At 44.0% G+C, this 15,944-nt stretch overlaps 1 long non-coding RNA gene across 1 annotated transcript in view; it reads right to left on the bottom strand.

The window, feature by feature from the left end:
- The window catches only part of LOC120374407, a 47,846-nt gene extending 32,152 nt beyond the window's left edge, over positions 1-15,694 (bottom strand). Inside the window, exon 1 of the long non-coding RNA XR_005586074.1 lies at positions 15,604-15,694. This is a non-coding gene — a long non-coding RNA (uncharacterized LOC120374407). The remainder of the gene's footprint in view (positions 1-15,603) is intronic.
- Between the last annotated feature and the right edge of the window lie 250 nt (positions 15,695-15,944).

Below are 15,944 nucleotides of genomic sequence, written 5' to 3' on the forward strand. Positions count from 1 at the left end.
AGATCTTCACCCCTGCAATCCCTTCTCAGTCTGGGTATTGCACTGAGGGAGGGAGAGGAGCAGTCCTTTCCCTATTACTCACAAGACGGGTTTTTTCTGCTCCACTGTCCCTGTCCTGTTCTCTGAGAACAACATCTGCTCCTCAGAGGAGGCAAATGAAAGCTCTGCCTGCTTCTTGTAGCAGCTCTGATTGGCGGCCTTCCCACTATCCCACCTCCTGGGGAAATGAGAAACCAGAGGGTGCTCCCCCCTTCCCCCCACAGCAGAACTGAAGTTTCTAAGAGGACTGGAGCTTCTTGCATCATTGCCAGATGGGCTCCAGCAGTGGCCAAAGTCACGAGAGTTGGCAACATTGCGAGTCACTCTTTTTCACAGTGCACGAGCCCATCAACCTGTAAGTGTGGCTCACCTTTGTTCCTAGAAGCGTAGCCTTGCATTTCTCTGACCTTTATGTTAGCTCCAGCACAACAGACTATCCATGTAACCACTCCGCGGTCTTGTCCGGAAGGGCCTGAGACATCTACACAGGTAGTAAGTCCTTTCAGGTGCGTATTAGTGTTATGGTAGCACCTCAGTGCTCCAGCTGAGATCCGGGCACCAGGACACTGCACAGCACCACAAATGAATAGTCCCTACCCTGAAGAGCTTAAGTGACAAGATTCACAAAGGGTAGAAGAAAAGGAATATTTTTACCACCATTTTACAGATGGCAAATGGATGAAGAGAGATTAAATTATTTTCTCAAGGTCGCACAAATAGTCAGTGGCAGAGCCCAGAACTTCTGCGCCCCAATCCAGTATCTTAATCACAAGACTCTCCATCTCAGAAACATCATAGCTATGGCTGCACTCCACTATGAAGACCTGAAGTTTTGTGTAGCTCAAAAGCTCGTCTCTCACCAACAGAAGTTGGCCCAATAACATCATTACTTCGAAGGATCACACATGACATCCTGTGAAGTGACAATATGTGTCCTGTAATAGGTTTTAAAACTACATATTGCATAAGGTAGCAAACCTGCATTGGTGAGGCAACATGGTCCAGCCAGGATCCTGGCATTCCATTCTTAGTTCTGCCACTCACCGGCTGTTTGATCATGGAAGAACCATTTCAACTCTGCGCCATTGTTTTGTCTCCCCTCCTCCCCCCCCCCCCCCGTTGTCTATTCTTTGGGGTAGGTGACTGCCTAATGTGTCCCCCACACAGTACAATGGGGCCTCATCTCAAGTGAGCCTTCTGGTATTTGCAATACAAATGTTTCTTACCAGCTCTACCACCTAACAATGTGTTATGGTCCCCACAAGTTACTTCTGGAGGAGTTTATTCTGATAATGGCGTAGTGGCTCCCTTCAATGCAAGGGCATCACACTGCAGTTCATTTGCCAAGCACAATACAGACAGTCCTAGTTAACCCATTGTTTACCAATTACCACCATGCCACAGAATCAAAGACAGATGTTTCTATTATGTGCAGAAAAATTCTGCACTCACACTGCCACAACTCAGGAACTGTTGGTAAACATTGACTGGCTATTGGCCAGCCCCGTAGATAAACAGCAGCATTTCTATCACTTGGAGTAAAGGCTAATCTCCCATAGAAGCAGTAGCAATAGATTGTATGGGCCTGGTGTAAAGTCCATGAAATCTGCTAACGTCAGGCCTTTGTTTCAGGGCCTCCTAGCCAGTATGGGGTTAGATCTGCACTTAACTATTCCATTTGAATCAAGTGCTCTCACACCCACACAAATAGCTACTTCAGCATGGCCTCTAACTGGTATGCATGCTATTCCACTAGCTGTCAACTAAGCTGCATTATATTCCACGCTGGAATGTTCAAGCCATTAATTGGCTGCCAACTAAGGGTGAGTATAATAAAGCAGTTTGTCGGTTTGGGCTTGTACTCTTCTGCAGCGTAGCTTTTGGCATTCATTATTGGTTATGACCAGCTCAAAGCCAATTGCTGCTGAAGTTAGTGGCCTTTGCATCAGGCTCTGGGCTACAGAGCTGGTCTTACAGCAAGAGATCAGGTACTATGACCTCACTATCAATATTTCTGCAAACACGAAGCTTACACATCACATTAACATCGTAGGTTGTTCGCCAGCTCCAAAATTATTTTTAAAAGAGCTGCATTTTCAGCTTGCATGTTTCGTCCTCAGGTGCAAAATAAAAACATGTTTTAGTAAGGCTAGTTGAGATGCATTAGCCCAAAATTCTGGGTGAGTTCAAGTCATCAGGTTTCTGCAAGCATTTTGGTACCCGTCAATGAAGTGATATATGCTCTTTTAGTCTTTGTTATCTGCCAGTCTGAAAATCCTACTCAGTTAACCTTCATTTCTAATGATTCCCCCCAAAAAAGCTTTTCTTTAAAACTACTTCTCTTCTGAGACAGGCAGGGACAAAAAGATTAGTATCCCTATTTTGGTGACAAACATATACCCTGCTTCAAAAGCTTCTCAAATCCATGGAGCAAATCATTTGGAAGATGGCAAGGCCTGCTTTTCAAGTTAGCTCAGTTAGCTTTTTCTATTTTGAGCTCCTCACAAAAAAAACAAAAAAGCTAACAAATTAATGGGGGGAAATATAACCAAAGAGTCTTCAGGGCTGTGTGACTATTTTGAAGTAACATTCATAGCAGAGATACGCCCAATCCAGAACCGTAGCTCCAAAACCTCCAAGTTTTTATAGGGCTTTTACAAAATCCAAATCTGAATTAAGGTGTTTCAGTCCATTCTCTAATTCATACCGAAGCATTTGAGAGTTGATTCAGCTGAAGAATTCTACTCTGGGGCACCCTATTTCAGATCTGAGCACCTCCCTGTCGTTCAGTGCTTGAGTAGGCACTTATGTACTAAGGTGCTGATTACTATGCCCGTATGTGGAACTGGACTCCCAAGCCTGAAAAAGATGTTCATCACATGCCGTTACCTTTTAAGCAAAGCCAGGAAGTACCATTGTAATCAGGCCCAATCTGGCAGGAAACCCCACAAGAGGGCCAATGAGAAAAAACTTGTGATTTTTCCTTTATAGAATTTGCCTTGCTGTCCTCCCTCTGGAGTCCTCCCAGTCATATAAACCTCAGGGATATGCACTGGAGGTCGTACTCTTCCATTCATCCCCACCTACCAGAGCCAGGGACTATCCTGCAGGAATGGCTGCTGTCTCCCATCCCCATAGTAGCATGCCCCATGGTAGCACAGAGTCCCTCTGTAACTGCTCACTAGCAGCTGCCAAGGAGACTCAGAAGAAAGGCCATCTCTGCACAGAAAATGGGGAGTAAAGCAACAAACTGTCTGTTGGACACTGCTTCCCATTCCCAGGCCCACCGCACAGCCCTGCAAGCTCCATCTTGACAGAGGTAAGTTCAGAGAGAGGGAGAGCACGACAAAGGCAGCATTCCTCCCTTCCCACATGGCAGAGGGGAGATCTGCACCATGCTGCTGTCTAGCGCGTCAACATTTAACTTTCCCATCTCTTGGGAAAACAGCCATGTTCTGCCCTCAGATGCGCACAGGGGGCACCCAGGAACTTCATAGAATCATAGAATCTCAGGGTTGGAAGGGACCTCAGGAGGTCATCTAGTCCAACCCCCTGCTCAAAGCAGGACCAACTTGAACGTAAACACATTTGAGGACAAACATGTCCAAAGCGTACAGGCTTCCCGCCAAAAATAATTGGGCAGATAACTTGAGGAGGCTGAATGTACTTTGTAGCATATCAGTGAATCAACCACTCTTCCAACTTAGTCTCCCGTTACATATCCCTGTGCACCCAGTCCAACCTGGCATTCCACTGGGGTGTGAGGACACAACAGGTACATTAGGCCAGTGGTTCTCAACCACACATACATGTACCCCTTGCGGTACACAGAGGTATTCCGGGGGTACATCAACTCGTCTAGAGATTTGCCTGGTTTCACAACTGGTTACCCAAAAAGCACTAATGAAGTCAGTACAAACTAAAATTTCATACAGACAATGACTTGTTTAAGCTGCTCTAAGTGCAATATTTCAATGGATTTATTTTAGACTTATATGGTAAAAATGAGAAAGTCAGCAATTTTTCAGTGATAGTGTGCTGTGACACTTCTGTATTTTTAGGTCTGATTTTGTAAGCAAGTAGTTTTTAAGGGAGGTGAAACTTGGGGTACACAAGACAAATCAGACTCAGGAGAGAGGTACAGTAGGCTGGAAAGGTTGAGAGACCCTGCATTAGGCAGCATCAGGCTGATGTGCAGCGGGAGCTTGGTACAGCAGCTAGTAAGACTTCAGGACCTAACTCTTGAAGGAAAAAAAAAAGAGGCATAATCCAGCAGCATGGTATTGTACAGGCAACAACAAAACAAGATACCACAGATAAAGCATTGAACTACTTGTCCTTGTCTATTTACAGAATGAATCACCACATTAACCTTGAATTGTTGAGATACTAGCAAGAGCATGTCTTCCAGCTCCTTCCACCCTTTGTGGACTAGAGACACTTAAAACGGAAAACTGGTAATCTGAAACAGAATCCTACCTCCTCGCTTCAGTAACTCATGTTTGATGAATAAAGGTAAGGTTCTTCAGCGTGTGTTACACATGCCATTAAGGCTTGATCATAATGGTCCTTTCTGGCCTTAAATAACGTATGAAGTTGTTTTGTCAGTAGCAACCCTTTTCATTCTCTCCTTAGCTAATACATTAGTCCCTCTAATCTAGTCCATACCTTTTAATCTCTGATAGAGGGGCTCGTTACAGGGAATACATTCAAATGTATTAGACTTCTACAAACAAGAGGTTCTAGAGAAAAACAAAGTGGCAACGACTAAACAACATCTAAGACATCAACAGGAACATTTGAAACGCGAGACCAGATTCTTAGTTGGTGACAGTGACGTTGCTCCATTGGTTTTGATTAAGTCATTTCATTTAACACCAGCAGAAGATCTGGTCCAAAATATTTAAGAGTGCAGATGATACCAAAATCATAAACTGGACTAATGAAGACCAATGAAACCAGATTCAATAGCATTTGCATCATTTAAGCAATTAATCCAGCAGATGCCAGATTCTGTAGACAGCTAAAATATAGTCAGGGGGGCATTTTCAAAAGGGAATCTACCTGGTCTCTTGTGTTTGCGTTTAATTGTCCTCACATGTGGTCTACAAGGGCAAAAGTACATGGTGTATTTGAACGCCTATGAATCCTCAGACCAAAATGTGTACCTGAAAAGAGAAGGGAAAGTATGCAGATACAACTGTGGGTCTGCACACAGATGACTGGTTGTGAAGACTGGGAGCAAAATAAAAGATGTGTAAAAATGCAAAAGTCGTTGAGGACACAAATCAGGCAGAGGTTTGAGGAGTTATTCTGGAGAAGTTATTGAAATGACACTGCCACAATAAATCATCATCTTGCTGAGTCTAAAGCACATTACTGGAAACAGAACATCTGGGTTTTCTTCTGGACTGTCACAAAACTTCCTGTGTAAGTTTCCTAGTCAAATTACACTCCCTGTGCCTTGGTTTCACCATAAAATGAGAAAATTATACTTATTACATGGTTTTTGTGAAGTTTTAATTAAATACTTGCTCGGTGCTCAGATATCTTCCTATGGAAGGCATTCTTGGAGTGCAAGGTATTAACAAAACGTCAAACGAGGAATGTTAATAGCACACAATACAGACCAAGTGACACTAAGGCACTTGAGACCCCATCTGGGGCACTCAGTCACTGTATCACCAAAGAGATTGTATGAGAGAACACAATCTTATGTGGGGAGGGAAAAGGGGATAGGTCTCAAGAATATAAGTTAATGGAGAGAGATTGTTGTGTTAGAAAGCTGAGATCTTAAAATTAGGTAACAGTACTAAAAAATATAAGTGTTATAAAAACTAGATGACAAACACATGATTAGGGAACTAAGAGTAAATGGAGAACTCTAGCATAATAATTTCACTCCAACAGTGGCATGTGTTTGCAGTTGTTACCCGGCAGAGTCATGGAATCAAGCAGTGCAAATGAACTAGAGGGATTTTGATCTGTCTCAAGAGGTGGTGGTGGGACAATGATTAACAGCAGGAAGGTAGGAGCAAAATAAACCAAAAGAGGGCAGCCGTATTGTACTGAATGGTTGTTTTCTTCCTGTTCCTATCATTTATGTTCTGATTTCCATGGCAGCAGTCTGAGGTCATACTGTAAACATAAGCTCTAAGTAAAAGGGAAGGAAAAGCCAAAGTCCTTTCTTTTAGTGTAGGACAAGGCAATGCAATAGCTTACAGTGATGGTACAGATCATGGCAGTAATGCTAGCATAATACAATAGCATTTAGGGTTCCAAAGAGGATGGAGCTTGGCTGTTCTTAGTGGTGACAGATGGCAGAACAAGGAGCAATGGTCTCAAGTTGCAGTGGGGGAGGTTTAGGTTGGATATTAGGAAACACTATTTCACTAGGAGGGTGGTGAAGCACTGGAATGGGTTACCTAGGGAAGTGGTGGAATCTCCATCCTTAGAGGTTTTTAAGGCCCGGCTTGACAAAGCCCTGGCCGGGATGATTTAGTTGGGAATTGGTCCTGCTTTGAGCAGGGGGTTGGACTAGATGACCTCCTGAAGTCTCTTCCAACCCTAATATCCTATTATTCTATGATTACTATCAGGCACTGTAGTATTCATAAGTCAACAGTGTGATGCTGTTGCAAAAAAAAGCAAACATGATTCTGGGATGCTTTAACAGGTGTGTTGTGAGCAAGACACGAGAAGTCATTCTTCTGCTCTACTCTGCACTGGTTAGGCCTTAATTGGAGTATTGTGTCTAGTTCTGGGCACCGCATTTCAAGAAAAATGTGGAGAAACTGGAGAGGGTCCAGAGAAGAGCAACAAGAATGATTAAAGGTCTAGAGAACATGACCTATGAAGGAAGGCTGAAAGAATTGGGTTTGTTTAATTTGGAAAAGAGAAGACTGAGAGGGGACATGAGAGCAGTTTTCAGGTATCTAAAAGGGTGTCATAAGGAGGAGGGAGAAAACTTGTTCATCTTAGCCTCTAAGGATAGAGCAAGAAGCAATGGGCTTAAACTGCAGCAAAGCACTGGCCTGCTAAAGCCAGGGTTGTGAGTTCAATCCTTGAGGGGGCCACTTAGGGATCTGGAGCAAAAAATTGCTAGTGAAGGCAGGGGGCTGGACTCAATGACCTTTCAAGGTCCCTTCCAGTTCTAGGAGATTGGTATATCTCCAATTATTAACTTTAAAAAAAAAAAGTGAGGTTTAGGTTGGACATTAGGAAAAAGTTTCTAACTGTCAGGGTGGTTAAACACTGGAATAAATTGCCTAGGAAGGTTGTGGAATCTCCATCTCTGGAGATATTTAAGAGTAAGTTAGATAAATGTCTATCAGGGATGGTCTAGACAGTATTTGGTCCTGCCATGAGGGCAAGGGACTGACTCAATGACCTCTCGAGGTCCCTTCCAGTCCTAGAGTCTATGAAGCTATGAATTTTCTACAGCAGTTAGGTTGTGGGAGAAGCACTTTTTAAAACCCAATCCTCAAGGAGTACTGAGGGAAACACAGAAATCTAATTGTTATGACCACTCTCATCCCTCTTTTCAACGGCAGCCTACGGCCAAAACTATTGCACACAGTAAGTAAGTGGACTAATTCACAGATTTGTTAAATAGTTGCCATTTTCTGGAACTCCTACACAAAGTGACACAATGGCCCTACAGAAAGCTCTCCTATTAGAAACCCCTTGAACCCACTCCTTTCCTGTGACATGCAAACTTTCAGTTTGACCAAATAAAGAGAGAGAAAAGCAATCAGATAAAGAGTAGTCTGTTGAAAAACACAACAATTACCCTTCCAATTAAGTCACAAACGTAAGGAAAGTATGCCTATGTGAGTTGGTGCATCAACCAAGGTGTTCCGCCTGTTGAGGTATCATCTTGCAGTTACCATAGTGATCCATCATAATTAGTCAGTACAGAGGGAAATCTACAATCTCACATGAAAAAGTCAGTCTTGCCTCTAAGTAGCTTTAGGTAAAGCACAAACATTTGTGGGTTTGTTTTTTGAGTAAGTTAGTTCTGCATTGCTTTTCTGGACTTATTCCTCGATTTCACATCCTCACATACAGACACACGTGTGTGCATAGTCACTGCCCTACTTCTCCACCCATCAGGGCTTTTCACAAAAGGAAAGATGTTCACCAGTGCATGACAAAGGATGGAACTTGTCTGAATTCCATGCTGTTCACCTGAGCTCAGGTCATCAGTGAAAGGTTGTCAGGTAAATAATTAATTATATCTTCGTCTATGTCTACACTATGGACCTTACAGCGGCACAACTGTGCCGCTGTAAGGTGTTATGTGTAGCTGCTCTCTGCTAGCAGGAGAGAGCTCTCCTGACGGCATAATTAAACCACTTCCAAAGAATGGTGGTAGCTATGTCAGCAGGAGACGCTCTCCCACCAACATAGCACTGTCCACACCCGTGCTTTTGTTGGTGAAACTTTTGTCTGTTAGAGATTGTGTTTTCCACACCCCCAACCGACAAAAGTTGTGCTGACAAAAGTGCTAATATAGATAAACCTTAGGAGGTAAGATGCTTGCTAAATTAGCGCAAATGAAACCAAAGCTACAACGCAAGTAGGCATAAGCAAAGAAACTTAACCATTACTTTAAAATAGGCTTTGCAGTGAACTGGAGGCCTAGTATTTAGCTTGAGGCCTACTAGTAGTATTAGTTAGCATAAGGCCACATTAAGCCTGTAAGTTAGCATAAGAAAAAAACTTTGAGTTAGAAGCTTTAGCAATATGTCTCTTGTGATGGACCGTTAGACTACAAAGGCTTTAGTCAGACTTACTTAACCGCATTGTATGGAGAACTTTCTGCCAGGTTCTTATGACAATATTCAGAACTCCAAGGACAGATAGCAGAAATAATAAATACGGACAAGAGGCCAAGACTTAATGGTCCTGGAAATAGGGGGGGGATAAGGAATAAGTGCATAAAAGGGAATCAAACCCAACCCTCAAAGGGACTTGGGGAGATCAGGATGGTGGCAACCTTAACACTCGCCTCATGTTAAGGTGAGTATACATGATGCGGATCCTGCTGTTATCCTTACCTTGTTTTTTTCCCCCTTGTTCTGTGATTTTGCTCTTATTGATTGCAGTATTAATAAAACTCAAAGTCTGTGTGTCAAACAACTTCACAGTTCATCTTTAAGTAGCCACCAAACAATAAAGCTGTTATTACGGAAGAGTGCATTTTGCACCCTAAATCAATTATAAGGTGTGATGAAGTGGGAATTTTCTGTAATATTTGTATGAATCCTACATGTGCCCCAGTCTGCCCTATATTTTGCACGGCTACCCAGTGGAGGGAAAAAAGGACCAAGTTTGCTCTCGGCACTGGCTGAGAGACATAGATGTGTGGCCTAGCTGTCTGAGCATGAAGGGGTCATTTAAAAAAAGACTGGCCAAGGTCGACCTCATATCAATGGAAAATCCGAGAAGACAATAGAAAACCCAAATCCCATGACACTGATACCTGGCAACCAACAACCTAGAGGCAATTGGATTTCCCCACCTCTCAGTGGACAAGCTGAGCAAAGACCCCGGCTCATGAACAAAGGATTTCAAGGTGTGAGGTGAGGGGGAATAAAGTGTTGGCTCCTGGAAGAAGCTGGGAGCTCTCTCACCTGTGAGATGACTAAGGCAGTTAGACAAAAGACACATGGCCTTCACTACAGCTTGGTTGGGGCACCGGGCTGACCAGAAGGGACTATGCTTTCACTTTCATTTCTCTACGCTCATGTAAGGACTTCAGACTTGAATATATCTTACTGGGAGCAATTTGCAGTTACCAGGAGATAGACAGGACGACTAGGCAATTTTAGGACATTTTAAACCTGCCCTTTGTGGGTCACAATTACCTCCGCTGGAGGCCTGTCTGCGAATTGCTCCCATTAGGCTATATCCAAGTCTTTAGCAGATTACTCACACCTTCCCCGGCTGCACTAAATTCACTAGTCAACAACACCATGAAACTGAGGCTTGGTCTATATTACGTACATACTTTGGTATAACTATGTCGCTCAGGGTGTGAGCTCTCTTGCGTCAGCTTCACGTCTTCACTGGATGCCCTGCAATTGCGCCAATCTAAATCTGTGGTGTGGACCTGCCCTAAGGTGGTGACCAGTCACACTGGAAACATTGTCTAGTGCACAATTATCAGCAAATCTCTCTGGAGTGACCCATAGACTGAACTATGTTTGCATAAATATTAGTCAAAACACTTTGAAAAAAGTAAGTTCTGGGAATGAAGGCTGCAGACAACAGTATAGGAGTGAGAACTACAGCTAGGATCCTCCCTTGGGCATTTTGGACCAAGTGAGCCAGCCAGCGAGACAGATTAGTCTCCCATCACACAGGGCATTCTCTCTCCTGATGACTGACCTAAACTTTGGCGGGATCCCTGGAAATCATGATCCACCTCAACCAGAAAGTGACACAGGAGCCAGAAGATCATAGGTCTGGATAGGATATATGACCTCATGGCCTGCTCATTGGTGGGTTAGCACAGCTACCCAGAGTCCCTGGAGTGAGAACATGGGTATGAGTTCAGCGTACAGTTCTGATTATTACAGGCAGAATGTACAGAGGCAGCTCCCCTCCTGCTGCTGATCTAGTGTCCCTCTCCCCTGAGGCAGGCGTGTTTTGTCTCCATTTCTCATCAGTTACTTCCTGAGACAGGAGTTCTTCATATTTTGGAAGAGCTAGATGCATTATCTTCTGCTTCTAGATGTCCCACACAGAGATAGGGTGACCAGGTGTCCGGTTTTGGACCAGAACACCCGATCAAAAAGTGATCCTGGCAGCTCCAGTTAGCACAGCTGACAGGGCCATTGAATGTCCGATGGGCGGCCCCACCAACTCCTAGCCATAGGTGCCACTAAGGGGGTCCGCATGCTCCCCAGCCCACAGGTGCAGCTCCTATTGGCTGGGTCAAGGCAGGCAAGGAACTATTCCATGACTCATGAGCGCTCAGCAGGTGGCTGTTGAGGGGTCGCGTGGTGCACACCTCTCCCGCTGCTGCCTGGCCCTGTTCTCCTCGCACTCCTTATGTGGCTAGTTTTGAGTCGCAGTGTATGCCCTGCAGAGAACCACAATCTGTCTGTCACCCCATCACCAGCATCTAGGAGTTAGAGATATGTGTATATGTGTATCCCCATCCCTGTCACTGCATCCCTCCTGCTTCTTCCCTGAACCCACTTGAGGAGAACAGGCAGTTAACTGAAGTAGTAGGAGCCAGTTAGGCCCTTAAGACGCTGATATCTTCCCTCACTCAGGCCCTGCTACCAGCCTACTTATTTGTCCCCTTCCATTGAGTTTTGAGAGCCACAATAGCTGGCACAGAACAGCAGTCATGACAGAAAGAAGAAAACGCCCCTCTGGGGCAGCATTCAGAAAAAGAAAGAAAGCAAAGGAAGCTTTTCTATCTAAGCAGAAAGGAGCTCTCCTGAGATACATAGACACAAATGTTCACAGTGAGCCTTCCTGCCCCAGTGAGGATGTGAGTGGTGAGGAGATGCCTGATCTTCCAGTTAGTCAGAGTGCAGGTGACCTGGCAGCTACTGCAGCATCCATAGCTCCATCTCAAATGGATGTAACCATGCACATTCCTGAAGAAAAGTGTAGATCAGAGAAGAGTGTGGTGGAGGTGCAAGAAACAGCTGCTGCTGAGTTTAGTTCCTTAAGTCCAGATGATCCAGGACTGTGGACCCACTTGAGCAGTAGCCCGAGGGACTTCCTTGTAGTGCATGGGCCACAGCAAGTGGAAAACTTCATGTTCCCCAAAGACAATGAAAATAGAAGTTTCCATCCAACACATTACTGGCATGAAATCCCCAATGGTGACAAAGTGGAGAAGCCACGGCTTATGTACACAAAAACCCAGAAGGCTGCATACTGTTTTTGTTGGAAACTCTTCCAGTCTAATGTTCCAGCCACATTGGGTTCTACAGGAACAAAGGACTGGAAAAATCTGGCTAGAAATCTGGCATGCCATGAGAAGGCAGCAAATCACCAGAGAGCATTCCATAGGTGGAAAGAGCTTGAAATTGGGAAGATAGATGATGCCATAGTTGCCATTATGGAGGAACTGCTCATGGGAGAACAGTGGCAGAGGGAAATGGAATCACCAGAAACATACATAACTTCAAATTTCTCTGTGGCTTAGTGTTGTGGCACGACATACTGTTTGAAATAAATGTTGTAAGCAAGAGACTCCAAGGTGTTGACCTTGATATATCTGGAGCAATGGAACAACTGGACAAAGCAAAGTCACACCTACAGTCTTACCGGTCAGATGAGGGATTTCAAAACGTTCTCAAGAGTGCACAGAAGTTGGCAGAGGAACTTCACACTGAAGCTATTTTCCCACCCATTCAAGAATACAAGAGTCACCGAAGAAGACATTTAGATTACAAGGCACGGGATAATCCCATAAGAGACCCAAACAACAATTCAAAGTTGAATTCTTTAACCAGGTGCTAGATTGTGCAATACAGTCAGTTGAAGAACATTTCATGCAGCTCAAGGAACACAGCAGTATATTTGGGATGCTGCATGATATTCCAAAACTCCTTACTATACCTGAAGAAGACCTACACCAGCAATGCAGGGCACAAGAGACATACTGTGTTGACACATGATGACATGTGCGATATTGGTGTGAGTGATTTAGGTGATGAACTGAAAGCCCTCTCAAGATACATTTCAGCAGGATCAACTCCAAAGGCTGTTCTGGAATAAATGTGCAGAAATAAGATGACCACCCTCTTTCCAAATGCTTTTGTTGCTCTGCACATACTTCTAACACTTCCTGTAACAGTTGCCAGTGGAGAACGCAGCTTCTCCAAGCTGAAGTTAATAAAAACACATCTACACTCCACCTTGACATAGGAGAGGCCTTGCAACCATCTCAATAGAGCAGACTGTGGACCTTCAGCAGGAAGCAGCTCAAATCTTTGCAACCAAGAAGGCACAGAAAGCATCACTTTGATTATTCAAACAGATAAAAATGCCAGTGTTTATTATGCAGCCAAGAAAAGTTACATTTGCTGCTCAGGCATTTGAAAGTTAAATGTTACTTACAAGTTTTGAACAAGGCATTTTAAGTTGTTAGTTCTCCTTTATTGGGGTAGGTAGCAGAGCAGTACCATGAAAGGAGTAGAACAGGAAGCAGGTAGAATTGAGAGCTTTCAAAGTTTTGGCCCAAGCGAGGAGAAACAGGGGCGCATTTGAGCTCCTCGCCTCAGGTGCCAAAATGTTGTGGGCCAACCCTGCCCCATCTCACTTTTGTTTTAAATGAACTTTCACTACCTTATTTCTGTATTTCTACTAAGATATTAGCCCACACTGCTATGTCCTTTAGGCTTCGGGAGCTACTTATGCTGAAATGTGCGCACATCTTGCACTTGAAATACACAACTCAATACCAGCTTATTGGCAGCCACTGCTATCAGAACACCAAGCTATTTATTAGTATGATTGCTTGAGTTCTGCACAAAATTTTCTATTTTCCATGCTTGGCAATTAGACTTCACCAGAATCAGCCACTGTGCTTTCAGGATTGACTGCATGATGAATTAACATTATTACAGGAGACCTTAAATATGTGAAAATTAAGATACTGGATAGCTGCCCAGAAAGGCTACTGTCATTAAAGGATTTAGTAATGCTGGGGTGTAGAAGGAGGACATTTATAATACTCTTTAAATACACTTTAATTCTATAAATCAGCACACCAGAATAATGAAGTTATAATATATTTATGATAATGTAATCACATGCCAATTACCCATACAACAGTATGTAAGGGAAACCCAATATACCATCAGATACAGTTCCTTTTGACTGTACACAGAAAATATAATTAAGCAATAGAAGGGGAATTGTTTCATGCTGAGTTCTGTTACTGAGTTGGTTTAAGATCAAGTGCGTCAGTTATAAAAGGCCAATCTAACTCGAGGGAAGCCAAAACCCACGCAAGATTCTGACCTCTGGTTGAATCCAGTTGCTGAGCAACAGGATTGTCACACCTACTGGTTGGGTGGCCTATTATGGATCTTGCTAGTTTATTAAAAAAAAACATGAAACCACACTGGTGGTGTGTCAGTTATGGAACTCTTGGGCAGCTACACTAGTTTCTATCATCAGACTAACCCCAGCTAACAAGGAAGTGACTCAGTCCAAGGTTGGGCAGAAAGTTATTTCCAGACAGTCTGGAGTCAATATTCCCAAAAATCTCTTGCAGCAACTTAGAGCCAAGGACAATATCTTCTGGCGTGTTCTGTACAACACTGAGTGCACGGCCACCATTTTGACAATAACTTAATGCTACCTTGAACTAACAATGTAAGAACGGCCATATTGAGTCAAACCAATGGTCCCCCTAGCCCAGTATCCTGTCTTCTGCCAGTGACCAGTGCCAGGTGCCCCAGAGGGAACAAACAGAACAAGTGAACCACCCCCTGTGGTACACTCGCATCTTCTGGAAAATATAGAGGCTAGGGACACTCAGACCATGGGGTTGCAACCCTGCCCATCCTGGATAACAGCCATTGATAGACCTATCCTCCATGAACTTATCTAAATCTTTTTTTAACCCTGTTATAGTCTTGGCCTTCACAACATTCCCTGGCAACGAGTTCCACAGGTTGGCTGTGTTGTGAAAAATTACTTCCTTATATTTGTTTTAAACCTGCTGCCTATTACTTTCATTGAGTGACCCCTAGTTTTTCCAATGTGCATTACTTTGCATTTATCAACATTGAATCTCATTTGCCATTTTGTTGCCCAGTCACCCAGGGGAATAGAAGGGCTTAACAGCCATTGCAGACACAGCTAGCTCACAAGTTAACTGAAGTGATAAGGGCTTCTCAAGTGTTGGGCTAACTGCCCCCTTGTAGCTGTCACCAATGGGGAATTGGGGAGAGATTCCTGTGTTGAAGAGCAGTTTACCCACAAGGACAGCCCACTGGACAGACTCAGCCAATATCAGATTCTGATTGCAGAGAGGTTGAGTAACCCCTTGTGACTGGAACTGGGTTACTGCTGAGCCCTCTGTCTTACCAACCTGGACTCCGTCTCACGTGGTAATGCTGTGACAAACTGCAAACCCCTCTAGGTCCTGCACTCACACAGCCATCCACAGGCAGGGACACTCCCAGCTGAGTTACATGAATGCTTTCATCAGTACTCATGAACCAACAATAGAGACTCCAGCCAATTCCCCCAGCTCCCCAGCCTAGGACCCCAGAGCTGTACCATCTTGTCCTGGTCAGAAGCCTGACCAATGTAAGTTTATTACCCAGTCCGCCCCTCCCTCAATGTGGAGAGGACATACACCAGCCCTTGTTCCTGAGCAGATTCCCCTCGCACTTCAACCAACACACTGTTTTAGGTAAAATATATAACAGATTTATTAACTACAGAAAGATAGATTTTAAGTGATTATAAGTAGGAAGCATGCAGATCAAAGTTGATTACCTAAGAAATAAAAGTTAAAATGCAATCGGAGTTCTATAAACTAGACAGGATTTGAACCAAGCAGCGTCTCACCCTGACAGACAATACAAGCAGGTCACAAATCTTCCATACTCAGGCTGGGAATTCCCTTCAGCCTGGTACCACCTCCCCAGTTCAGTCTTTGTTCTCCAAACGTGTTTTCAGGTGTGAGCTGAGGGGGGCCAAATGATGTCACATCCCCCTTTTATAGCTTCTTCCAGCTTGCTGGAAAGATCCTTTGCTATGACATAAGCCAAACAGCCTCCTTTGTGTATGTGCTGTCTCTGAGAGGTTTCCATTGTATACAGTGCCTGGGGTAATCCCTGTGAGTGTGTGAGTTACCCTTAATGGGCCATCACCAGTTTCAGGTACAACAATGGGGCAGCCAGAAAGAC

Source organism: Mauremys reevesii, linkage group 11 (genome assembly GCF_016161935.1).
Source record: "Mauremys reevesii isolate NIE-2019 linkage group 11, ASM1616193v1, whole genome shotgun sequence".
Classification (NCBI taxonomy): domain Eukaryota; kingdom Metazoa; phylum Chordata; order Testudines; family Geoemydidae; genus Mauremys; species Mauremys reevesii.